Source organism: Gorilla gorilla, chromosome X (assembly GCF_029281585.2).
Source record: "Gorilla gorilla gorilla isolate KB3781 chromosome X, NHGRI_mGorGor1-v2.1_pri, whole genome shotgun sequence".
NCBI lineage: Eukaryota > Metazoa > Chordata > Mammalia > Primates > Hominidae > Gorilla > Gorilla gorilla.
In genome coordinates this window covers 164062742-164088949 of record NC_073247.2, presented here as the reverse complement: position 1 = coordinate 164088949, position 26208 = coordinate 164062742, and the positions used below count along the sequence as shown (strand labels likewise).

General features: G+C 35.9%; 1 protein-coding gene and 2 non-coding genes across 3 annotated transcripts in view; all 3 read left to right on the top strand.

Annotated features, from left to right (window-relative positions):
• GABRA3 (gamma-aminobutyric acid type A receptor subunit alpha3) overlaps window positions 1-26208 on the top strand; it is a 274967-nt gene that overhangs the window by 30653 nt on the left and 218106 nt on the right. The window lies entirely within an intron of this gene.
• MIR767 (microRNA mir-767) lies at window positions 24705-24815 on the top strand. Its single transcript, NR_106425.1, has one exon. It is a non-coding gene; the product is annotated as a microRNA mir-767 (primary transcript).
• On the top strand, window positions 25925-26005 carry MIR105 (microRNA mir-105). Its single transcript, NR_106238.1, has one exon. It is a non-coding gene; the product is annotated as a microRNA mir-105 (primary transcript).

Here is a 26208-nt window from a genome sequence, read left to right as displayed (position 1 = left end):
GTTTTTACAAATTTCATATTTTTCCTGCCTTATTGTATTGCCTAAGACCTCTAGTACAATGCTGAACGTAAGCAGAGATCATAGGCATCTTCTATTTCATTCCTGACCTTGGGGGGAAATTTCTCATTATTTCACCATTAAGTATGATTTTCACTATAGAGTTTTTAAAATACCCTTTATCAGATTAAGAAGTTTCTATTTTTAGTTTGCAAAGACTTTTTAAAAAATCATTAATGGGTATTGAATTTTATCAGATTTTTTTTCTACATCTGTTGAGTTGATCATATATTTTTCTCCTTTATTCTGTTAATATGGTGAACTGCATTGATTGATTTTCAAGTGTTAAACCAGCCTTTTATTCTTTATATAAATCCTACTCTTCGTGTTATTTTGCAACACAGGATGGGAACTATGTGTGTGCATGTGTGTGTATATGTGTGAGTTTTAAAATTTTTGCACCCACATTTATAAGTGAGATTGGCCGTCAATTTTCTTTTTTCTGTCAAGTTTGTGTGAGGTTTTGGGATTAAGGTTATGTTAGCTTGAAAAATGAATTGGGATGAAAAACTATTTTTTTTTTTTTACATTCTGGAAGATATTATGTAAGACTGATGCTATTTATTCTTTAAATGTTGAGAGGAATTCACTGGTAATGCCATCTGGGACTCAAGTTTTCTTTGGGGGAAAGTCTTTAGTGATAGATTCAATTTCTTTAAGAGTTATAGGAGTATTGGGATGTTTTTATTACCTTCTTTTGTCAGTTTTAAGTTATGTTTTCAAAGAAATACATTTTTCTAAATTTTCATGTTTTTTTGTCATAAAGTCCATTTTAAAAATATGATACCTCTTCTCTCTTTAGTGTCTATTGGATCTGTAATGATGCCCTCCTTTCCATTCCTAACATTAGTTGTTTGGTTATTTTCATTTTTACATTTGTTATTCATCAGGCTTGCTGGTGGCTTTTAATTTTCTTTTTTCTTCTTTTTTTGTGTGTTACATTTATTTTTTATTTTATTTTATTTTGTATTATACTTTAAGTTTTAGGGTACATGTGCACAACGTGCAGGTTTGTTACATATTTATACATGTGCCATGTTGGTGTGCAGAACCCAGTAACTCGTCATTTAACATTAGGTATATCTCCAAATGCTATCCCTCCCCGCACCCCCCACCCCACAACAGACCCTGGTGTGTGATGTTCCCCTTCCTGTGTCCATGTGTTCTCATTGTTCAATTCCCACCTATGAGTGAGAGCATGCGGTGTTTGGTTTTTTGTCCTTGCGGTAGTTTGCTGAGAATGATGGTTTCCAGCTTCATCCATGTGCCTACAGAGGACATGAGCTCATCCTTTTTTATGGCTGCATGGTATTCCATGGTGTATATGTGCCACATTTTCTTAATCCAGTCTATCATTGATGGACATTTGGGTTGGTTCTAAGTCTTTGCTATTGTGAATAGTGCCGCAGTAAACATACGTGTGCATGTGTCTTTATAGCACCATGATTTATAATCCTTTGGGTATACACCCAGTAATGGGATGGCTGGGTCAAATGGTATTTCTAGTTCTAGATCCCTGAGGAATCAACCAACTTTTGTATTTGCTGGGCCTCTTTATTACAGATTTTTTATTTCATTGATTTTTGATTTTATATTTGTTATTTTGTTCTTTCTACTTTCTTTGGTTTTAACTTGCTTTTATTCTACTATTTTAGATGTATAATTAGATCACAGATTTATATACTTCCTTCTTTTCAAATACATGTATGTAAGCCTATAAATTTCTCTCTGATAATGGCTCTGTTGTATCCCAGAAATTTTGATTTGCTGTATTTTCATTTTCAGATAGTACAAGATATTTTCTGGTTTAATTTGGATTTCTTCTTTGCACCATGGTTTATTTAGAATTAATTTGCTTAATTTCCAAATTGAGATGATTTTCTATTTGTTATTAATTTTTTCTAACTTAATTAAATTGTGGTCAGAGAATATATTTTGACTCCAATCATTTGAAATTGGTGTGGTCTGCTTCATGGCCCATTCTACAGTAAATTTTGTTTAGGTTAAATATGTATTTCAAAAAATGCAATTCTTGCACTTTTGGGTGTTATGTTTTAAGTATGTCATTTAGGTTAAGTTTGTTAATTATTTTGTTGCAATCATGTGTATCTTTACTGGTATCTGATGGCCGGTACTATTAGTTACAGTTATTACATCCTGAAATCCAATTATGACATATTTAATTCTAGAATATCTATTTTTTCATTTTTATAGATTCCAGTATTGTATGAAAATTTCCATTATGTCTATTTTCTTAAAAAATGAATTATCATTATTTAATTGGCCATGCAATTATTACAGTACATAGATTGCATCTGAGACTTTTTCTAGTATTTTCTTTTCCCTTCTGAGTCTTATCTTATTATTGGTAATTGCTGTTTGAATGCTGGGCATTTTAAATGAAAATAGAGAAAGCCCTAGTTAATGTTACCTTTAAAATGTTTTTTATTTTGAAATAATAAACTCATGGGAAGTCGCAAATAATAAACTCATGGGAAGTACATAGAGACCTATAAACTTTTTACTTAGAGTCACCCAATGGGAATTCTGATATGACGGTAGTACAATGTTAACTATGCCATAGACTTCATTAATATTATTATATTGCAACAATAAAGGAATGGTTTGATGTGTGCTCTTTTTTGTGTGTCTCTATGTCTATAGTTCTATGCAATATAATCCCATGTATAGATTTATGTAATTACCATCACAATCAAGATAAAGAACTGATCAATCACCATAAATATAAAACCCCTCATGTTACTCCTTTATAGTAGTATCCGTCCCTGTCTCTTTCCCTGAAACCATGAATCTGTTCTCCATCTCTATGGTTGTGTCAGTTTCATAATATTACATAATTGTAATTATATACTATGTAACTTTTTTAAAATTGGCTTTTAGAAAATTAATAGAGTTTATATTTTAGAGTAGTTTTAGGTTTACAGAAAAATTGAGGAGAAAGTACAGAGTTCCTATATATTCTTTTCTTCCTCTCCCTCCGAATTTCCCCTATTATTAACATCTTGCATGATGTGGTACAGTTGTTACTATGAATGAGCCAATATTAGATACATTATTATTAACTAAAGTATATAGTTTGCATTAGGGTTCACTCTGTGTTGCACAGTTATGTGGGTTTTGACAAATGTATAATGCATTGTATCCACCAATACAGAATAGTTTCATTGCCCTAACAATCCCCAGTGGCCCACCTACTTAACTCTCCCTCTTTTCCTCCAAGCCCTTCGCAACCACTAATCTTTTTTAGTCTTTATGTAGTATTTTCCAAAATGTCATAATTAGCACTATACAGTCTGTAGCCTTTTCTGATTGGCTTCTTTCACTTAGCAATATATATTTAAGATTCCTCCATGGTTTTTTTTTTTTTTTTTGGTGGTTTGATAGCTCATTTTTTTTAGTGCTGAATAATATTCCATTGTTTGTATGTGTCACAGGTCATCTTGGTTGCTTCCAAGTTTTGGCAATTATGAGCAAAGCTGCTATAAACATTTTTATGTAGGCTTTTGCTTGTAAATAAACTTTCAAATCATTTGGATAAATACCAAGGAGTGTTATTACTGGATCATATGGTAAAAGTATGTTTAGTTTTGTAAATAACTGCCAGACTGTCTTCCAAACTGGTTGTATCATTTTGCATTACCAGCAGCAATGTACGAGAATTTCTGTTGTTCCACATCCTCATCAGCATTTGGTATTGTCAATGTTTTGGAATTTAGCCACTGTAATAGATGAAAGTGGTATTTCATTGTTGTTTTAATCTGCGATTCCCTAATGATATATGATGCCGAGAATCTTATCGTATGCTTGTTTATCATATGTATATTTTCTTTGGTGAAAGAATGACACTTTTACTAAGCATGATGATCTTGAGTTCCATTCAAGTTACTTCAATACATGCAGCAGTACTTGATACCAGTAATTGGTTCCTTTTCATTACTAAGTAGTATTCTGTAGTATGAATGTACTAGAATCTGTTTATTTACCTGTAAGAATATTTCTGCATTGTCTGCAGCTTGATCCTATTAAAAATAAAGGTGGTGTGAACATCCATGTACAGGTTTTTGTGTGTACATAAAATTCCATTTCTTCGGGATGAATGTCCAAGAATGACATTGATACGTCTTATGGTAGGTGCATGTGTAGTTTTTAAGAATCTGCCAAACAATTTTCCAGAGTGCTTTTACCATTTAATATTTAAATGAGAATAGCTTTTTTATTTTGCTTTGTAAGTCTGTTGCTAGTATATAGAAATACAATTTTTTTTTCGCATATTGATCTTGTGTCCTGTGACTTTGACAAACTCATTATTGGTAGGAGAGTTTTTTTTTATTCCTCGGGATTTTCTACATAATGAATTGTTATCTGCAAACAGAGACAGTTTAAAGTCTTTCCTTCCATTCTGTAGGCTTTTTGTTTCCTTTTTTTTCTTTATTGTACTGGTTAGGATTTCTAATATTGTGTTAAATAAAAGTGGTAAGAACGGACACCTTCATCTTGATTTTAGGAGGAAACATTTCACCATGAACTATGATTCAGCTCAACGTTTTTTTCAGGTGTTCTTTATAAAGTTGAGCAAGTTTTCTTCCATGCCTAGTTTGCTGCAAGTTGTTTTTATAAATCATGTATAGGTACTGGATTTTGTGAAATGATATTTCTGCATTATATAGTTTTGCCTCTTTGGCATGTTGTTATGGTGGGTTAAATTGATTTTCAAATGTTCAACCGACCTTGCATAACTGGAATAAATCTTACTTAGTTAAGATGTATAATTAGTTTTATATTTGATGGACTCAATTTGCTAATATTTTCTTGAGGATTTTTGTGTTTATATTCATGAAGGATATTTGCCTATAATATTCCTTTTTTTTGTACTGCCCTCGTTTGGTTTTTGGAACCAGGACAATACTGGCCTCATAAAATCCGTTTATTACTGTTCCTTCCTATTCACCTTTTGAAAAGAGATTTTGTTGAATTGGAGTTATTTTTTTTTAATATATGGTAAATTCTCTAGTGAAGCCATCTGGTCTGGGATTTCATTCTTTAAGGTTTTTGGTGAGAATTCAGCTGATAATCTTATTGAGGATCATTTGCATGTGATAAGTTGCTTCTCTCATGCTGCTTTCAAAATTTTTTGTTTTTGTCTTTCAAAAATGTAATCATAAAGTGTCTTGGCCTGGATGTATTTGAATTTATTAAACTTGAAGTTTGTTGCACTTCTTGGTTTCATAGAGTCGTGTCTTTCTTAAAATTTGGGAAATTTTCAGCCATTAGTTCTCCAAATGTTCTTTCTGCTCTTTTCTCTCTCCTCCTCCTCTGAAACGCCCATTATGCAAATGTTCCACATGTCTCTTAGGTTTTATTATTATTCTTTTTTAAACCATTTTAAAGTGTACGTTTCAGTGACATTTAATACATTCACACTGTTGTGCAACCATCACCACTATCTGGTTCCAGAACACTTTGTCATCCCAAAAGTAAACCTCATACCTGTTAGGCGGTTACTCCCCATTCCCCTCTTTCTCAAACCCCTCATGAATGCTAATCTTCATTTTGTCTCTATGGATTTACCTATTCTGGATATTTTGTATATATGGAATCATACAATATGTGGTCTTTTATGTCCATTTTCTTTCACTTAACATAATGTCTTCTAGGTTCATCCATATTATAGAATGTATTAGTACTTCATTTCTTTTTATGGAAAAATAATATTCCATTTTATAGTTGCCACATTATATAGTTGCCACATACTCACAATGTGTATGTCACATTTGTTTATCCACTCATCCATTGACAGATATTTGTGTTGTTTCCATCTTTTTTCTATTGTGAACTGTACTGCTATGAACATTCATGTACAATTTTTCATTTGAACATGTGTTTTGAACTCTTTTGGGTATATACCCAGGAGTGGAATTGCTGAGTCATAAGTGAATTCTGTGTTTAACTTACTGAGGACTCACCAAACTGTTTTTAAACAGTAGCTGAGCCAATTTGCATTCTCATCAGCAATATATAAGGGTTCTAATCTTTCCATATCTTTATGAACACTTGCTTTTATCTTTTTTTAATGTCACCATCTTAGTGGATGTGAAGTGGTATGTTACAATTTTTATTTGCATTTCATGTTGGCTAAATGATGTTGAACATTTTTTCCTGTGCTTGTTGGTCATTTCTGTATCTTTTTTTGGAGAAATGTTTATTCATTCCTTAGCCCACTGAAAAAAATTTGGTAAGAAGCTGGTAACCTTTATGTGATTCTTTTTTTAAAAAACAGCTTTATCGAGATATAATTTACATACTGGAAATTACTTGTAGCCCATCTTTTAATTAGGTAATTAACTTTTTGTTACTGAGTTGTAAGAGTTCTTTATATATTGAGGGTACTAGACCCATTGCAGATAGATGATGAGCAAATATTTTCTCTCACTTGTGGATGCCTTTTCACTCCCTTGATTGCATCATTTGATGCATAGAAGTTTTTGTTTTTGATGGAATCCAATTTATCTATCTTTTATTTTGTTCCTTGTGCTTTTGGTGTTGTATCTAAGAAATCATTGCCTAATTCATGTTCATGAAGACCAACCTCTATTTTTCATCTAATAATTTTATAGTGTTAGCTCTTAGAGGTAGATGTTTGAACGATTTCGAGTTAAATTTTGCATATGATAAGTGAAACAAATCCAGCTCCTTTTGCATATGGATATCCAGTTGCCCCAACATTTTTCTTCATTATTTTTTTCTTTTTTCTCTACAGAAAGTAATCCCAATTGATTCTTTTTTTCTGCTGCTCAAATCTATTGTTGAATCTTTATAGTAAAATTTTCATTCCAGTTATTATACTTTTTAACTTCAGAATTTTTATTTGGTTCTTTTTTTTATTACTTATTTATTTTGGTTGTTGTTCATTTTTGAGACAGGGTCTCACTCTGTCACCTAGGCTTGAGTTCAGTGGCATGATCATGGCTCACTGCAGCCTCCATCTGCTAGGCTCAAGTGATCCTCCCACCTCAGCCTCCCAAGTAGCTGGGACTACGGGCACATACCACCATGCCCACCTGATTTCTTATTTTTTAATTTTGTAGATACAGTGTCTCACTATGTTACCCAGGCTGGTCTTGAACTCCTGGTTGCAAGCGATCTTCCCGCCTTGGCCTCCCCAAGTGCTGGGATTACAGACATGAGTCACCACATGCAGCCTTCGTTCCTTTTTATAATTTCTATTTCTTATTGATAATTTCTGTTTGGTGAGACATTTTTCGCCTGGTTTCCTCCAGTCTTTGCTCATGGTTTTCTTTAGCTCTTTGAACATTTTTAAAACAGTTTATTTGAAGTCTCTTCCTAGTGAGTCCAATGTCTTAATTTTGTCCAGGGACAGTTTCTATTAATTTTCTTTTTTGTTGTGAATGACACATATTTTCATGTATTTTTGTGTGATTTGTATATCTTCTTTGGGGAAATGTTTTTGGAATAATATTCATTTTGAATATTATACTGTGTTCACTGTGGAGATTAAATTTTCCCACTTCCCCAGGATTGGTTACTATTGCTTTTTTGTGAGTTTGTTTGTTTAATGATTTTTTATAAACAATTTATTTAATTTTTTAATTAAAATTTTTATTTGAAATAATTATGGGTACATAATAGTTCTATATGTTGATGGAGTATATGTGATGTTTTTGTTTTTTAAATATAAAATTTGTTATTAATTATTATGGATACATGATAGTTATACATATTTATGGGGTACATGTGATGTCTTGATGCAGGCATACAATGTGTATTGATCAAATGGCATAATTGGGGTACCCATCACCTCAAGCATTTTTCATTTCCTTGTGTTAGGAACATTCCAATTTCACTTTTTTTTATTTAAAAATACACGATAAATTATTGTTAACTATATTCACCCTGTTGTACTATCAAATACTACCTCTTGTTCCTTCTAACTGTATATTTGTGCTCAATAACCATTACCTCTTTATCCTTCCCCCCGCAATCCTTCCCTGCGTCTGATAACCCTCATTCTACTCTTTATGTTGGTGAGTTGAATTGTTTTAATTTTTAGTTCTCACAAATGAGTGAGAACATGCAAAGTTTTTCTTTTCATGCCTGGCTTAGTTCACTTAACATAATGAATAATGTCCTGCAGTTCCATCCATGTTTTTGCAAATGGCAGGATTTCATTCTTTTTTATGACAAATAATATTTCATTGTATATATGTCCCACATTTCCTTTACCCATTTATTCATTGATGGACTTTAGGTTGATTCTCTATTTTGCCTATTGTTAATAGAGCTGCAATAAACATAACAATGCAGATATCTCTTTGTTAGATTGATTTCCTTTCTTTTGGGTATGTAACGAACAGTGGGATTGCTAGGTCGTATGATAGTTCTCTTCTTATTTTTTTGAGGAATCTTTGTATTGTTCTCCATAGTGGCTGTACTAATTTACCTTTCCACCAACAGTGTATGGGGGTTGGCTTTTCTCCACATCTTTGCCAGCATTCATTATTGCCTATCTTTTGTTCATTTTTAAATCAGATTTTTTTTGGTATTGAGTTGTCTGGGCTCCTTGTATATTCTGGTTATTAATCTCTTTTCACATGGGTAGTTTGCAGATATTTTCTTCTATTCTACAAGTGTCCTCTTTGTTGACTGTTTTCTTTGCTATGTAGACTTTTGGCTTTATGTGACTCCATTTGTCCATTTTTGCTTTGTTTGCCTGTGCTTTTGAGGTCTTAGTCAATAAATCTTTGTGCAGACCAATGTCCTGGAGTGTTTCCCTAATGTTTTCTTTCAATAGTTTTATAGTTTCATATCTTAGATTTAAGTTTTTAACCCATTTTGATTTGATTGATTGATTTCTTTCTTTAGAGACAGGGTATCACTCTGTCACCCTGGCTGGAGTGCAGTGGTGCAATCATAGCTCACTATAACCTCGAACTCCTAGACAAGAGTGAACCTCCTGAATAGCAGAAACTACAGGCGTGTACCACCATGCCTGGATAATTTTTTAAAAATTATTTTTTGTAGAGATTGGGTCTCACTATGTTACCCAGGCTGGTCTCAAACTCCAGGCCTCAAGCGATCTTCCTGCCTCAGCTTCCCAAAGCACTGGAATTACAGGCATGAGCCACCATGCCTGGCCAATTTTATTTTTATGTATGGTGAGAAGCAGGGGTTGAATTTCATTCTTCTGCATATTGGATATCCAGTTTTCTCAGCAACATATATTGAAGGGGTGTCCTTGTCCCAGTGTATGTTCTTGGCATCTTTGTCAAAAATGAATTGGTCACAAATGCATGGATTTATATCTGATTTATCTATTCTATTCCATTGGTCTATATGTCTGTTTCTATGCCAGGGCCATGCTACTTTAGTTACTATACCTTTGTAGTATAATTTAAAGTCAGGTAATATGATTTCTCCAGGTTGTTTTTTTTTTTCCTCAGGATGACTTTGACTTCTCCTGGTCCTTGGTGGTTGTGGTTCCATATACATTTAGGACTATTTTCTCTATTTCTGTGAAGAATATCTTTGGCATTTTGATAGGGACTACATTGAATCTGTGGATTGCTTTGCATAGAATGGACGTTTTAACAGCATTGATTCTTCTAAAATCCGTGAACTATCTTTCCATTTTCTTGTCTGACAGTTTCTTACATCAACATTTTGCAGTTTTCATTGTAGATATCTTTTATTATTTGTTTAACTTTATTTCTAGATATTTTATTTTATTTGTAGCTATTGTAAATGGGATTACTTTCTTTGTTTCTTTTTCAGATTGTTCACTGTTGACATATAAACATGCTACTAATTTTTGCATAATGATTTAGTATCCGGCAACTTTACTGAGTTTTTAAAAATCAGTTATAATGGTTTTTTTTGGTAGAATCTTTTGGTTTTTAACAATATAAGATTATAACTGCAAAAAAGGGTAATTTGACTTCTTCTTTTCCAGTTTGTATGCGCCTTATTTCTTTATCTTGTCTAATTGCTCTGGCTAGGACTTCCAGTACTATGTTGAATAAAAGTGGCAAAAGTGAGCATTCTTCTTTAGTTCCAGATGTTAGAGGAAAGACTTTCCATTTTTCCCTGCTCAGTATGATACTAGTGTGGGTTTGTCATATATGGCTTTTATCATGTTGAGATATGTTCTTTCTGTACCCGGATTTTGAGAGTTTTTGTCATGAAGGGATGTTGAATTTTATTGGATGCTTTTTTTTTTGACATCATTTGAAATGATCCTATGGTTTTTGTCCTTCATTCTATTGATAATAATGTATCACACTGATTGGTTTGCAAATGTTGAAACATCCTTTTATTCCTGACTCATCTCTTGGTCATGATGAGTGATCTTTTTAATGTGTTGTTGAATTCAGCTTACTAGTATTTTGTTGAGGATTTTAGCGTCTATGTTCATTAGTGATGCTGGCCTGCAGTTTGTTGCTGTTGTTGTTGTGTCTTCCTCTGGTTTTGGTATCGGTGTAATACTGGCCTCATAGAATGAGTTTGGAAGTATTCCCTCTGCATTTTTTGGGGACAGTTTCAGTAGAATTGATGTTAGTTCTTCTTTAAATGTTTGATAGAATTCGGCAGTGAAGCCATCAGGTCCTGAGCTTTTCTTTGATGGAAGACATTTTATTACTTCTTCTGTCTCATTACTTTTTATTGATCTATTCAGCTTTTGGATTTCTTCGTGGTTCAATCTTTGTAGGTTGTATATGTCTAGGAATTTATCAATTTCTTTTAGGTTTTCCAATTTATTGGCATGTAGTTGCACATAATAATCTCTAATAATCCTTTTAATTTCTGTGATATTATTTGTAATGTCTCCTTTTTCATCTCTGATTTTGTTCATTTGAATCTTTTCCTTTTTTTGTAAGTTAGTTGGGCTAAATATTTGTTGATTTTGTTTATTTTTTTAAAAAGTTTTCATTTTGGTGATCTTTTGTATTTTTTTAGTGTCAATATCATTTATTTCTGCTCTGCTCTTTATTATTTCCTTTCTTCTACTAACTTTGAGTTTGTTTTGCTCTTCCTTTTCTAGTTTTTAAGATGAAGCCTTAGGTTATTTATTTGTAGGTTTTCTACCTTTTCAATCTAGGTGTTTATGCTAAAAACTTCCTTCTTTGTATTGCCCCATAGGCTTTGATATGTTGTGTGTTCATTTTCATTTGTTTCAAGAATTTTTAAAAAATCTTTTTACTTTGTTTATTGGCCCAATGGTCATTCAGGAACATATTTAATTTTCATGTGTTTGTATACTTCCAAAATTCCTCTTGTTATTAATTTCTAGTTATATTCCATGTGAATGGAAGAAAAAGATAGTTTATGTAATTTTTTTATTTTTTGAGACTTGCTTTGTGGCCTAACATATGGTCTATCCTTGAGAATGTTCCATGTGCTTAGGAGAAGAATGTGTATTCTCCAGCTGTTGGATAAAATATTTTGCAAATGTCTATTATGTCCAGTTGGTCTATTGTGCTGATTACCTTGGAGGTTTCTTTCTTGATTTTCTGTCTGGACGATCTGTTCAATGCTGAAAGTGGGAAGTAGTTGTCCCCAGCTATTATTGTATTAGAGTCTATCTTGCTCTTTAGCTCTAATAACATTTGCCATATATATATATATATTCATTCTAGTGTTAGGTGCATAGATATTTAAAATTGTAATATCCTCTTGCTGAACTGACCCCTTTATTATCATATAATTACCTTCCGTTTCTCTTCTTACAGTTTTTTTTTTGTCTTGAAATCTATTTTATCTGATATAAGATATCTAATCCTTCTGTTTTGGGTTTCCATTTGTGTGGAATATCTTTTTCCATCCTTTTTTTCTTTTCATTCTACATGTGTCTCTACAGGCGAAGTGAATTTCTTACAGACAGCATAGATTTGGGTCTTGTTTTCTTAAATCCATTCAGCCATTCCATATCTTTTATTGGAAAATTTAGTCCATTTACATAAAAGGTTATTATTAATAGTACGAACTTCTTACTGCCATTTTGTTGTTTGTTTTCTGGTTGTTTTGTTGGTCCTCTCTCTCATATATCTTGTGATTTAAGCCTGGGGTCATTGCAGCTGTATCAGCACTTGGGAGCACACTAAACTCGGGAATGATGTGACTCTTGCAGACCCCAAGAGGCACTGTCTTGGTGGGCTTAAGTAAGATAAGGGAGAATTCCCTAGATTACCCGGCAAAGCCTGTTACTTTCCCTCTCTTTCTATTAATTAGAAGCAGCCTGTCTCTCCATGATGGGCTATCTGGAGTTAGGGGAGAGGTCATGTGAACACTCTCATGGCCTCCATGGTTAGGACTGTGCTGTGTCACACCTGAAGCCAGCACAGTACTGGATCTTGCCCAAGGGCCATGGAATCTATTGCCTAGCTACCACTAATGTTTATTCAAGGCCCAAGAGCTTTTTAGTTAGTAGGTGGTGAATCCTGCCAGGACTGGGTCCTTCCTTTCAGGGTTGCGATTCCCTACTGGCCCAGGGTGAGTCAAGGAATGCCATCCAGGAGCTAGGGCCAGGAATTAGGTGCTTCAGGAATTTGCTTGGTGGTTTATTTTACTGTGGCTGAGCTGGTATCCACGTTGCAAGACAAAATCCTCTGTACTCTTCTCTCTCCTTCCCCCAAGTGGAAGGACTGTCTTCCTTGAGATGCACTGCCTGGAGTTGGGGAAAGTGTGACACAGGCCCTATACATCATAGCTGGTGTTGCACTGGGTCATGCACAGTCCACGTCCACTGCCTTTGAGACCAGCACAGCACCAGGACTTGCCCAAGGCCTGCAGTCTTTGTGCCCTGACAGTCACTTAAGTTTATTTGGGGCCCCAGGCCACTTTTGTTGGCTGATGGTGGAGCTGACTGGGACTAGCCTTTTTTTTTTTTTTTGCAAGGGTGCGTAAGTACCCTCTGGCCTTGGGCTGGTGTAGATGCACTGTGGCACCAGCAGAATTCTGCCTTGCATTATGTTCCACTGTGACGGGGCCACTGAGTTCCAATGCAAAGACCTGTATTCACCTTGCTCTCCCTCCTCCAAGCACACAGATTCTCTCTCTCCACAAGGCACAGTTAGGGGAGAGGGAAGGGGTGGTGTAGGCAATGCAAGACTGTCTTTCTTATCCTCTTCAATGCCTCCTCCCTTGATATTATATTAAATATTGAAACCAGATAATTTGATCTCTTACATGAGTATTTTTTTCCTATAAAGTTGCTTTCTTGCGTGGATAGTTGTTCAATTCAGTGTTCCTTGCGGGGGGACGATCACTGTAGGGTTGTAATCAGCCGTCTTGCTCCACCTCCGTCCTCTAAACTATTTTTTAAGACTGCACTCTATGTGTTTTGTGGTCATTGAAGTCTGTGTTTTCTTAACTTAGCTAGTGATTTGGCAGAAATTTCCTTAGACACTGAGAACCAATAATAATAATAATAATAATAATAATAATAAATGACTTCCTGGCTCTCCTGCTTCTCCTGGTTGAAAGGGTTTGGAGTCTAGACTCCTCACTCAGCCTCTGCCAGTGCTCTGTCCACAGAGGAGGGAATCATCACCTCAGACTACCTGTACTGCTGGATGGACTTGAAAGTTTGAGCCCCTCACTTGGCCTCCTCTTCCACTGCTGGTGATGGACTGTTTGTGGTATTTGGCTAGGGTAGTGCAGGTATTGTCAATAAGTTTTCTGTCTTTCTGGGATGTCCCTTTCTTGGTCCTTTGGCTAGAGAGAGCAGACTTTTATTTGGGACTCTTTTTTTGTCTGCCTCTGTTGGTGGTTCTTTGTTACAAGCTTTTCTAACTCCTAGTTTGGGGTATGGGGGAGGTAAAAAGAAAATGCAGGGAACTCCCTGCCATGTTGTTTCTTAAGTTTCAAGGTCCCTAGCCAGTCTGCCTTTTCCTTTCCATTTATATGCAACTTTTTATAATTTTCTGCTGTAGTTTGTCTAGAGTTTTAATTGTAAAAACTTGAGGGGAATGGGGAAAATGATTGTATTTCATCTTGTCTGGAACCCAAAGTCCTCTGTTATCTTTTTTAAAGAGAGGATCATGTTTTTCTTTTCCATCCTTACTCTTTGTGTAGCCCTTAAGCATTCCAGCTGAAATTTTGGGGGTTTACCAGGGACACGGACCTTACTGGGCCCCAAACTCCATGATACTGCTGATGAGTAGCTTGTAATCATTTTAACATCTTTTTTTCTGCTTGAGTTCTCCAACACAACCATTTAGAAATCAGTAAATGCCTCCTTGGAAAATGTGGCTCAGACTGTCAGACTCATTTCTTGGCTCTTCTGCTTTCTGCCGGATCTTGGTTTTTCAAAACCTGGGTTATATAAAGCCCTGAACTTTGATTTTTGTCTCACCATCTCTGTGATACTGTAGGAAACTGTGTTCCACTTCTCTATCTCTTAATCATTGCTTTCTGCTTGACTTTTCAGCCTTTCTGGCTGTGTTAGTTACCAGTCAGCAAATTCTGACAGGGGTTAAGAAGTATAGTATATCAGGCTCACCTCAGCAAGTTTTCTTTAACTCCAAAATCTTTGCCCTTCAAATCCTATTTGCGTTGGCTCTCTGGTGAAATAACACACACACACACACACACGCGTGCACATACACACACGTGTGCACACACACACACAAGCACACACACATTTTATGGAAGTATTCTAGATTTTCTTGGTGGATGAGTTGGTCTGTTATAAAAAGTTGTCCATTATAGCCATAAGCAGAAATTCTTCATAAAGTTTTACAGTTTTCTTCTAGTACATTTTGTGTATATTTTGTTATATATATTTCTAAATTTTATAGTTTTTTTGCTAATATCAATGGCTTTTTTCTTCCATTACATTCTCTAGTTGGTTATTGTTGATGTTTGCAAAGGATATTGACTAGTGTATTTTTATTTATTATTTGTCCATCTTATAGTAAACTATTATTCCATTGCAAACTAACACTTTTTCTCTTTTTTCTAATATTTATTCATTCTTTTTTCTTAGCTTAATTCATTGGCCAGAAATTTTAGTACTGTATTGAATAAAGTTAGTGTTAGCAGCCAGTTTTATCTCCTTCCCAGCTTTAGAGGGAATCCTTTTAATGTTTCACTACTAAGTATAAAGTTTTCTGTAGACTTCACATAAATAAAGTATTAACTCTTATAAAATGTCCATCCTATTTCTTCTTATGTTCATATAGCTTCCAAGTTTTCACTAAAATGTAACCTCCTTTATTCAATTTTATACTGTCTTTGGCCTTCTCAAATTATGGTTGGCTTCTTCCTCAAGTGGACAACACTACAGTGCATAAAGCGTTGTCTTTGATATTTAATTATGTTTTATGGTAAATGTTAGTTATGTTTTTGTCTGTCCCCAGGAAGACATTTTTCCTGTTTTATATTTGTATCCCCATTCTTGGTACAGTATCTGTCACATGCTATATAGTCAATATTTTTATATAGTTAATTATTTCAACATTTTTATCATAATATTTTACTTCCATATCTGTTGTATATCTTTATTATCCCTGAAGGTTTGTGATTCGAAGCAAAACTGAGACATAGGGAAAGAAAGGTGCATAGAGACCCAGTGCTGCTTTTATGCTCCTGCTTCATTCTCAGTTGACATTTCTCTGAATTATAGATTATTAGACTTAGAAGTTTAGTCGTCATCTAGTTTGACCAATTCATCTTATAAATGAGGAAATTGAGACTCAGTAGAGGAAGTGAAATATTCCAAAACTTACGGCTAATTTAAAATCTATTCCTTAAATTTATCTGTGTAGCAAAAAGAGATTACATCACACAATCTTGTTTTTGCTGTATGCTAATTTCCATGAATTTCCTAGTGTCCTTCCCCACCTTGACATGTAGACAGTGTGTGATGGCTGGAGGGATAAGCATTGGCTTAAGGCGTTGGCACAGTCTGCAGAATAGAGAAAAGTTTTCCTCCATCAGCTTCTGGAATAGGAGATTTTGCTTTGGTTCACCATTTATCCAGATATGAACAGTATTCCTTACGGAGGTCCTGTACTATTGTGTTTCTTTCATTTGGACATATGAAAGTAGCCTTTGCTTCTTCTACCTGTGGTTGCTTTCTAGCTTCAGATATCATGCTGGATTTATATCTGAGATTCTTGAACTTTGAAATAAAGCTGAACTGTGAAGCTATTGGGAGGGGTATGTGGGTGAGCTGAAGAAGGAGGAAGCAGAGAGGATTAATGGCTTTGGCTGAAACCAGAATGCTCTGGACTTAAGAACTACATGGTTTTTGCTCTTCAGAGAGCTATATCAGATTCCTAAATCCCTTAGTGCTGGTTTCTACATGGCCTTATCCAAATCTCTATCCTGTAGTCGCTGTTCTCCTACAATGGTCTCCAAGCAGACCCTTTGTGAAATTACGTTTCTTGCAAATGTTCATTCCAAGAGCCTAGGCCAGCCCTGTGCTACATTGGAGACATCAAACAACAACTTGAGCAAAAAGTATTCCTCCCACTCCCAATAGTATAACTAAATTTTTGCCATCATAGAAAGTTCTTCCAGAAATATTTACATTTTAAGTAAACTATGGAAATATCATTTGACCAGGAGTCAGAGGTTTTCAGTTCAGTCCCTTCTTTTACACTTATTAGTAATTGGTTTGTGAGCAAGTAAAAACCTCTTTGTGTTTTAGAGTTTTATCTGTTATGTAAGTTGAAAAATTCTTACCTTGCTTACCTATCATGATTGTGATAAGGATAAAATCTGATAATGAATGGCAAAATACATCATAAGAGCACAGATAGAATTTATTATATTAATGTAACATCACTTGCCACCACTTATTGGATACTCAGTGCATGCTGTGTACTCTAATCAATTTGTAGAGTATGTGTGTGTGTGTGTGTGTGTGTGTGTATATATATATATATATACACACATTAAATCATCACACATTCCAAAAGAAAGAACTATTATCCTCCTGTTAGAGATAAAGAGCCTAAGTGTATTATCTTTCTAATGCTGATGTAAGAAACTACTACAAATGTAACAGTTTAAAAAAACACACGTTTTATATCTCACAGCTTTATAGATAAGAAGTCTGATTGGCTGACCTGGGTCCTTTTCTTAAAGAGTCTCACAAAGACGAAGTCAAAATATTGTAAGAGCTACATTATTTTTCTGGAGGCTCTGGTGATGAATACGCTTGCAAGCTCACTCAGGTTGTTGTGTTTTACATGGTTGTTAAACTGAGGTCCTTGTTTCCTTGCTGGCTGTTGGCCAGAGTTTTCTTTATCAGCTCTTAGAGGTCACCTACATTCCCTGGATCATGGGATCCCTTCATCTTCAAAAGCATCAATGGAGGATTGAGGACATTTTACACTTTGAATCTCTCCTGCCTCTTCTTCTGCCCCATCTCTCTGATCTCTTACTCTGCCCTTCCTCTTTTGCTTTTAAGGGCTCATGTAATTATATTAGACCCACCTGGATAATCCAGGATAATATATCTATTTTAAAGTCAGTTGATTATCAACTATTCCATATGCAAAGTCTCTTTGGTTGTGTAATGTTTACATATTCATAGGGATAATACTAGGGGACAGAGATCATGGGGACCAAAATCTTGCTACCACACTAAGAGAGCCACTTTTTAATGTTATTTTATTTTATTTTATTTATTTTTGAGACAGGGTCTTACTGTGTTGCCCAGGCAGGAGGGCAGTGGCGAGATCACAGCTCACTGCAGCCTCCAACTCCTGGGATCAAGTGATCCTCCTGCCTCAGCCTCCCAAGTAGCTGGGACTACAGGCACGTGTCATGATGCCCAGCTAATTTATTTATTTATTTATTTATGTACAGATGGGATCTTTTGCAGAGACTCTATGTTGCCCAGGCTGGTTTCAAACTCCTGGCCTCAAGTGATCCTCCTACCTCAGTCTCCCGAAGCACTGGGAATATAGGAGTGAGCCACTGTGCCCAGCCTACTTGTATTTAAATTTAATGTCTAGGTTCCTAAATGAGTAATTAAAACTAATATTAATAAAAAATAAATTAATGTGAGAAAATATTTTATATATTTCAAAGTGACGTGTGTGTATCCTCTTTGCTCAAAAAGAGAGAACCCCTTTCCCCAACTTCTCTGCCTCATATTTTCACTTGCAATGTTGAGGTCCCCACTGTATGTTGTCCATTTTAGCTCTTCAACATAAAGGCCTCGATTCATACTACAGAAGGTGGTGTTTGTCTGTCTGATGATGTCTTTACCAAATAGGTAAGTCACTAGGGTTCCCTTAGGTTGGGGCTCTAGGGGTGCTCAGAACTTCAAAGCTATTCCTGTAGAGTTTTGCAGTGTTCCTTCTAGCTATTGCAAAATCACCTCGCTATGTCTGACTGGATCCTCTTACTCAATGTCCCAGCATCAATTTCACTTCCAATCTTGATTCTAGTTTACCCTTTTTAAATCCAATCTGTATCTAGCAATCAGAAAGCTCTCTCTAATATGCAAATCTGCTAGTGTGACAGCATTCTTCAGTGGTTTCTCTTTTCTCTAAAAATGAAACCTAAACTCTTTGAAGTGGCTTGTGAGACCACACATGAACTGTTTCTGCTTACCTCTCTGGTTTTATTTCTATCCACTCTCCTCTTATTTCTCTTTGCTTCAGAAGTACTGAACTACTTTCATATTTTCTAGCATAGTATGATCTTTGGCTCCCTTTGGTCTTCATATGTGATAGAAAATTCTTCCGCTTCTTTTTATTTTTTTTTAAATCTGAGCTTCACCAGTTCCTACTCAGAAACTTCCCAGTGATATCTTCCTCTATTCCCCAAATCATACTTCATAATAATTAGCATTTCTTTCCGGTAAACCATCAACCCCTTGAAGTTGAGAATCTTTATTTTGTTGAATACTGTGTTGTCTGAATTTAGCACAATTGTAAAATATTTTCTGAGAACATGAATACATGGATTAAACTTGTGTCTGTTTGAGCATTATACTCACCTAGCCTGAGTGGCTGTGATGGCACACCTCTATTATCTTAAGATACTTCCAAGAATTAGGACTGAGATTGTCTCTTTCCTCAGCCCTGATCTGTGTGAGTCTTTACTAGATAGAGTAGGAAGCTTGCCTCTTGGGAACTAGATTATCTGACCAGAAATTAGTTCTCCCCAAGCCATCAATCAAATTCTTTTTGCTTCTTCTGAGACAGTAAAAGGTTTTATCCCCTTGCAGGCTGAGTGCATATTGATATATCATGACTATCTCCACACACATCTTGGAGACACATTCCCACACCATGATTGCTTCTTTTCTGTGTTCCTTAACTGTAACCACCTGATTCTCTTCCATGCTTGTTTGCTTGTGTACTATGGTATTCTGAGCACACAACATGGTTGTATGCTTTTTTTAAAAAAAAATTCTTGAGCAAATGTATTTATTTATTGGTATGTGCAATCACAAACTTGGTATTTTCCTATGTTGACATTATGTATGTTATAGAATTTAATGTTTGTCTAAGTACAAACATATCAGCAAATTAAATCTGAATTGTTTCAAAACTTCTGTACTTTTTATATAAAAGGAGACAAATATGTCTCTTTCCTAAAAGTTTTTTTTCTATACCCTTCATTCTGTTTTCTAAGAGCCTCAGGTTGTTAGATGGGTGGCAGTAACAAAGAGATCATAGCTAGTTTAGAACTAATGACATATGGGTCAACACTGTCCTCCCTCTCATAAGAACCACAGCCAAAGGCTGGGAAGGGCCAGAAAAATGGTGAGGTTAGAATTTATTTAAGTTAGAGCAATTCTCTTTAGGGTCTGCTGTGTCATCTGGAGGAATAGATTGGTGGTTCTGAAGTATCCCTTGTGGGCCTGGCCCTTAGGAACAGAACAGGGCTGTAGAGCCAAAAAAAAAAAAAAAAAGGTGGAAAAACTCCAACTGGCAGATATAACATGAAAACCCAGCCACTTGAGCTATCTGACCTTACTCAGAGCCTAACCCATTTAAACAGGACTTAGGCATGCTTGGGAATCTTTTTTGTTTCCTTAGGCTGCGGCAGAATTGAAACCAAGAGGAAAGGAGGTTGCAGTTGTGGCCACAAGTAGACATAAAAGCTAATGGTCTGATCCTGAGGGAAGAGATGATAACTAAAGTCACCCAAATAAAGACTGCAGAATGGCCCTGGGCCATTCCTAACAGTCAGGGTAGCCTTAGAGGGTGTCAATTGTGATAGCCCAGCAGCAAAGGACTTGATGACAGAGTAATAGTGCTGTTGATGACATTGTCACCAAGCACCTACTACATGCTTCACCTTGGGATAGATACTTCGACAGTATCTTATTTAATCCCGACAGCTCGATAAGGTGGTTATTGTTCCCGATCCATAAATGTGAGAAATGGTGCTCTGAGAGAAGTTAAAGAGACCTAATAAACAGGAGAAATTTCTCCTTTTGTGTAAGAAAATTAGAAAGAAAAGAAAAATAAAATAGGGGAAAAATAAGTATATTTGAGAAAGGTTAATGGTCGAGGCAAAGTCATAGATGGATCATTCAAGATTTTTTCTCAATATTGCTGAATAGCTGAAGTACTAAATGTTTATTCGGAATACAAATAGTCTGGAGTGAAGAGGACTTTAAGAGGGTAGTAATAAGTAGAGTTCGTTTACTCCCCCAGATCTAGAGTTTTGATGTGATCAAGAACATTTCCTACCTGAAGCATAACCTGTCACCTGTGGCTTCTGCTTCTGTTGGAAATAGCGTTTGCAGGGTATTCTAAAAAGGAAAAAGGTTTTTGTTTGGTTATCAGGTTGAAGAGGAATCTTAAATGACCATAGGCAGGGTGACCATATGTCTACTATAGTCCTGGTTTACGCCTATTATGTTGGCATATTAAAGTTTGCTTTTTCAAAAGTGTCCAAGTTTTGGCCATAAGTTATTTGATCACTGAAGCCACAGAAGGTGTAAAGAGTGTGGTTCTCACAAGCCGTCCCTTATAGAAGCCAAATATGCCTTCACTCCTCAGTGCATTTCCCTGGGACCAGCTTCTGCAGAGATTGTATGCCTTTAGACTTAGGGTAACCTACTCTTGCACCATGGCCTTTGGCTCACACACCAATGCTGTGTTAACATGATATGCTGCGTAATTATATGGTTATCTTTCCCTGAAGTATTGCCCTTTGTCACTGTAATATGATTCTGCATGCTTAGGTATCCAAGCAAGCACCATGGCCTTCTGATCCTGAATTATAAGTATCTGCTCCTATATAAGAAGAGTTTATGCACATGAACGTGAACCATGTTTATAATGTCATATGTCATGATTTTCAAGCATATGTTAGTTATATTTGCCCATGTATCAAGCCAGAGCCAGTGACTTCTGTGTTAGGTGCAATTTACCTTGTTTAAAGTTTATCTGAACATTTACCATGATGGTATACACCTGTCCCGGAGCTTAAGGCTATTGTGTTGTGATTTCCAACTCATGAATTATTTTCTTGGCATGTTGCATTGTTTAACATATCAATGTACTATCCTCTTGTACAATGTTGACTATAGTCACAAGGTATTTGGATGATTCTACTACTCTCTACTTCTAATAATAGATGATTGTGAGCACACTGTACTACGGTTGTCAGTTCATACATCATGACTTCCTGATAATATTTAGGGGTTTTCTGAGTGTGATTTTTGTTCAGGTGGTAAAACTACAGGGGGAGATATTTATACACCATGCAGTCATTTAAACATGTCTCAGAGTCCTTTTGTAACAATGTCATCTGTGTTTGTTTCCCAAGGATGCCATAACAAAGTGCTTTAAACTAGGTGGCTTAAAACAACAGAAATTTTTTTCTCACAGTTCTGGAGGCTAAAAGTTCTAAATCAAGGTGTCAGTAAAGCCGTGCTCTCTCTCGAGCCTAGCAAAGGAGTCATCCTTGCATTTTTCAGCTTCTGGTAATCCCAAGTGTTTCTTGGCTTGTGGCAGCATCACTCCAAACTTCATTGTCATATGGTTTTCTCTCGTTGTCTGTTATATCTAAATTTCCCCCTTCTTATAAAGACACCAGTGATTGGATTTAGGGCTGACCCTAATCCATTATAAAGGCATCTTAACTTGATTACATCTACAAAGACCCTATTACCAAATAAAGTCACATCCACAGGTACTGGGAGTTATAACTTCAGTGCCCTTCTTTTGTAGAACACAATTCAACCCATAATAGCATTTACATTTGGAGACATTTGCTTTTATGTTATAGCTTTTAAATTAGGCATATGTTCATCCGAGGAAGCACTACAGCTTAGTTCTCTGTTCATGTATCACTGATGTTTGAGATTGATCTGTGATTGACCAACTTCTATGTCATGGTTATCACACTGTACAGCATGTTACTAGCTCATATATCAGTCATGTCGGGCTCCTACTTCAACATTGCTTTTTGCTCTTGTACTATATCCAACTGTTCCTGTATTTTGCATATTTACAGCGATATAGTCTTGGGATATAGTCTTCTCTATTATCATTCATTACCTCACATTTTATGGTTGTTAAGTTGTCCACCATGATCAGATGCTCAAACAAAAGAGCCATCTGAGCATATGGCATGAGGTGTTGTTTTGCACCACTGTCATCTTATCCTTAACTGAAAACTTGATTCAGTATTGTGGATATCGGATAGGGACATGCATCTGAATGGATACCACTCCTGAATGATAGCCAACTGCTTGTGTATTGTATGTGTATACTAATTGATTCTCTGTGTATACATCATAGATATTGCTCACCCATCATTAATGTGTAAAAAATAAACATAATCTCCTTCTGTGTGGAGAATGATAACTTTAGTAACATGAATATTAGTTCCTGAATTGTGGTCACTGGCTCCTGCAGAATGGGTGTTTTCTCCATATTTGCTGTCTGTTCCTGTATCATGCTTACTAACTGTATCATAGCTGTTAGTTTGTGTAATGGGATCATTTGGATTTATATCATGCCCAACACAAATGTGTAGAGTCAATCACCATGGTTATTTTTTTATGAGTCATTATGTCCATGTGAGTCTTTTTTTGTACCACTGTCATCTTCTCTTGGGCCAAAGTCATTAATTGCTTGCATGGATATTTTTGATTACATACCATATCTGCCCAAGTAAGAATCACACCATGTTTTATTTCCATATCATGTCCATCTGCACCTGTGTCATAATTGATAGCCTGTGTCCTGTAGGTGTCTGACTGGACCTCATGAACACATATTAAAACATGCTTTTTGGCCTCTTATTCATCTGAGCATCCTGTATTATTTTGATCTTCTTTTTGACAAAATGCCATACATACCCGTATTTTTTGTATCACCTGAGCAGTTTTTACTCTGTGATTCTTTCCTGGGATACCATATCTATCCCCTTTTTCATGTATGAATTGACCTATTCTCCGTGATAATATAAACATACATAATGAATTTGTGCTCATATACTGTGATTGAAGTTGTACTACGTATTTCAACTTAAACACCACACTTGTGTGAAAATACACAATCATTGTCTACTTGTACTGGGAATGAGTATTTTGTACTATGTATATTAATTTCTACACCATGTCTTTCACTATTGTGATGAGTTTTCTCTGTCCTTTGTCATCTGTCTACTCCCTATAACCTGGTATCAGCTCATGTTGCAGATCTTCTGTGTGTGCATCGTGGTCAAATGCTCAGACTCCTGTGGTGGCTGCTTATGCACCACGGATGTTTGAGCATGTGCTATGGTGTCTACTTTTGCAACATTGCCATCTGCTTCTGGAACAAAGCCACTCATTTTTCTGCTCTGTTTTAAAATCTGGTATCATGTCTGTCAGAAGAATCACAGCATATTGTCATTTATTGTCATATTTACAATAATGGATAGTGGAGCCAAAATGACTGAATTTGAATCCTGGATTATCCACTTACTAGCTATGAGATCTTGGACACATCAGTTCATGAAATTGACACATCAATTCGTATCTTCATGCTTCAGTTTCCTGCAAAATGACAAAAAATGTAGTAAGGTTATTGTGAGGATTGTATAAGCTATTATACATAAAATATTTTTAATACTGCCTGGCAGGTAGTGATGATGATGATAATGATGATGATGATGATGACATGACAATGATGATAATGATACTGTGCCCCTTGATTGTGTATAATAATTGTCAGCTCAAATTCTGGAGTTCTCTAAGTGTGTATTATGGTCAAATGCTGATACTTGTGATAGTGTTTAAAGCATCATTATATGAGTATATGCCATGGCAGTCTTTTGAATCGTTGCCATCTGTAGTATTCTATTAGCTACTGCACTATCGTTTTCTGCTATTTTATTATCAGCATCTTCTTCAATATCCTTGTTCATCTGCTCCTATATTATGGTCATCAGCTTATTTTTGTTGGGATATCTGGGCGTACATCGTGGTTTAACAGTCAAATATTAGTGTTAGTTGCTCATACACCATGATTATCTGAGTATGTGCCATGATATCTCCTCTAGCATCATTGTCATATGCTGTTTGCCTAAATAAGTTGTATTCATGTGTTATGTTTCCTTTATTCATATGTCCTGTCCATCTGGGCATATTCCTCATTGTGTTATTCACTCTTGTATCACACCCACCTGCTTTTATATTGTAGGTTTTTGCTCATGCACCATGGTTGTCTGAGCATGCAGCATGCTTGTCTGCTCATACCCCATGGTTTCTGAGCAGGAACCTTCATTGTCTACTGCTTTACAGGGAAATAGTGTTTTATGCATCATGTATATGAGTTTAGTATTTACTCATATTCTATGGCTCTCTACTCTTAGATCACTTCTGCCTTTTTCTGCACATTGTTTATCTGTTCCAGAAAGACAGATGTTATCTCATGTCACTGGGCTTTCTAATTGTACATCAGTCAAATGCTTAAATGCCTATGATGTGATGGCTGTTCATGCAACATGGCTGTTTCAGCATATATCATAACTTCACCCGTTTAATCATTGCCATCTTCTCCCAGACTAAAGAAAATAATGATTTTTAATCACCAACCATATCCGTTTTGATAATCATAGTTCCATGTCTACCTGCTCCTGTATCATTCTTTTACTTCATGTCGTGGGATTGTGTAGGTAGCCATCATAGTCAAATGCCCAAATACTAGTGGTGGCTGTTCATGCAATGGTCATCTGAGCATATGGTGTCAGGTCTCTTTTGACATATCTGACATCTACTCATGGACAAAGCTGTTTACCCCTGTACCGTGGCTCTTGTATAAGGCACAATATCTGTCTAAGTAAGCACCAAAGCATGGTTTTATTCTCCGAAAACAAGTTTGTGTGCTGTATCTATGCCTCTTAGCTCCTTTGGCATAAATGCTATGTAATAGTGTAAACTGCTTTTGTGTACCTGTGTAAGTCAAGATCAAACAGTCAAATATCGCTAATGGCTTTCATCAACTTTTGTCTGAACATGTTACACGGTGGGTCCTCTATGCACCTTTGCCACCTACATTTGAAATAATCATTCATGTATTGAGATGTTTTGATCTTGTACTATATCCATCTATGAGGTCTCCACTTATGATTATTTTCTCATAAGATGTCTCTTGGCTCTAAGTGAGCCCTGGCTAATTTTCCATGGTTGTATGAATGTGCTTATGCCCTTTAGCTACGGTCTTCTGCTCATTCATCATGATTTGTGAAAATGCACCATCGTTGTCTACATTGTACTAAAAATGGAATTTTCTGTACCATGAATATCATTTTGTGCACCATGATTTTTTGTTATACAGTGTGTTTGCCTCCTTCTTCGTCCTCAGTATCTACTCCTATATATTGGATGTCAGCTTCTGTTGCAGAACCTGAGTGTGCATCGTGGTCAAATGCTCAGACTCCTGTGGTGGCTGCTCATGCACCACGGATGTTTGAGCATGTGCTACGGTGTCTACTTTTGCTACATTACCGTCTGCTTCTGGACCAAAGCCATTTGTTCCTGTGCTCTGTGTTTCTAATCTTGTATCACATCCATATGAGGAAGCATGGCACCATCAGTGTATGTGCACAATGCTCACTGCTTGGACTTAAATCCCAGTTCTCCTATTTAATAGTTTGAAATTCTTGAGGAAGTCATTTCACCCTTCTGTTTCTGTT